This window comes from Buceros rhinoceros, unplaced genomic scaffold (assembly GCF_000710305.1).
Source record: "Buceros rhinoceros silvestris isolate BGI_N320 unplaced genomic scaffold, ASM71030v1 scaffold17819, whole genome shotgun sequence".
Taxonomy (NCBI): Eukaryota; Metazoa; Chordata; class Aves; order Bucerotiformes; family Bucerotidae; genus Buceros; species Buceros rhinoceros.
In genome coordinates, this window is record NW_010431091.1 from 6,856 (window position 1) to 8,359 (window position 1,504).

At 56.1% G+C, this 1,504-nt stretch overlaps 1 protein-coding gene across 1 annotated transcript in view; it reads right to left on the reverse strand.

Annotated features, from left to right (window-relative positions):
* The window catches only part of KLHL40 (kelch-like family member 40), a 9,101-nt gene that overhangs the window by 5,477 nt on the left and 2,120 nt on the right, over positions 1-1,504 (reverse strand). The gene's annotated exons all lie outside the window — the stretch shown is intronic.

Below are 1,504 nucleotides of genomic sequence, written 5' to 3' on the forward strand. Positions count from 1 at the left end.
TCAGCAGGAGGAATGTGAAATCAGGGAGGTCAGAAAAAGAGCCAGAAGGTGTAAGATGCTGCTGCACTGACACGGTGATTCAAGGGTCCACCGGCTGCCTGTCTACATCTCTCTGAAGTTCCAGCTGGAAAAAAAAAAGGCTCAAAGGACTCTCTTACTCCTACAGAACCCGTCGGCTGTGTAATGCCACTGGTGAAAACAAACTACACCCCGGCAAACTGGTGGCACCCTCCAGCCCTGGGACTCGGCTGCGCCTCCCATGCACGAGTGCCACAGCGAGCTGTGAAGGTGCCACTGTCCCTTTCTCGTGGGGAAGGAGCTAAACGTGGCCACATGGTGCCCGAGGCATTTGCTGCTGAGTCAGTGGCAAACTGGGAGCTGAATATAGAAATCTTGCTGTTTGCAGCTTCCATCACAGAACGGTTTAGGTGGAAGGGACCTCCAAAGGTCTCGCATCCCGCCCCCGTGCTCCAGCAGGTGCTGTTTTGGGGTTAGAGCAGGCTGACAGGGCTTTGTGCAGTCAAATACTAAATGGCTCCAAGGTGACCTCTCTGGTCCCTGCTCCAGTCCAGCACCATCTCCCTTGGGAAGGTTTTCCTCACAGCTAGCTGAATTTTCCCTTACTGCGGCCAGTGGCCATTGCCTCTCGTCCCATCTTTGGGCAAAGCCAAGAAGAGTCTGGATCCCTCTGCTGTGTCCCTCCCAGGAGGGAGCTGTAGACACCAAGGAGATCTTCCCTTCTCCAGGCTGATCAGACCCAGCTCAGCCCCTCCTTGTACCTCCTGTTGTGCAGCCCTGACCATCGTGGTGGCTTCTGCTGAACTCATTCCAGTACCTCAACGTCTCCTTTGTACTGGGGAGCTCAGACTGGACCCAGCGTCCAGATGTGGTCTCACAAATGTATGATCAAAGGGAAAAACCACAACCACTTCCCTTGACCTTCTTGCTGCAGTCGTGCTGCAGCAGCCCAGGTCACGGTGGACCTTCACTGCTGCTCAGGAGCTGCCTTGCCTGGCCAGCGACTAGACTGATGGAGCGTTGATCTCCAGGCACAGGCTTCGGCTGAACACAGAGCGTCACATCTACCTGCTCTGCACAGGTGAGTGATGGAGCTGGCCACCCCTGCTGCTGTCACACGCTGTCCAGTGCAAAGGGCCTGCGGGTCCCCTGGCGCTCCCACTGCCTTCCCCCTCCATCCTGCTTTCTAGGGCTGAGTTTCCTCCTCCCGACTTCTCGTTTCACAAGCTTCACGTGGGCTGTGAAAAGCCTGACCCTTTCTAGGTGAGGACAAGCACGGTCCCTGCACACTCGCTGCAGCTGTACAGCCCTACCCACGCCACGAGGCGAGGCTGGGAGCAAGGCTGTATGTCTCAGCGCCATAGTTTGTCCTTTCTGCCTGGACGTGTTCTTGTTTCTTCCCAGAAGATGTGTGAGCCACAGGAGAAGGACAAAAGGATTTCTGGGTATGGGGGAAGGGCAGAGGGTTTACTGGTTTCCTACGGGG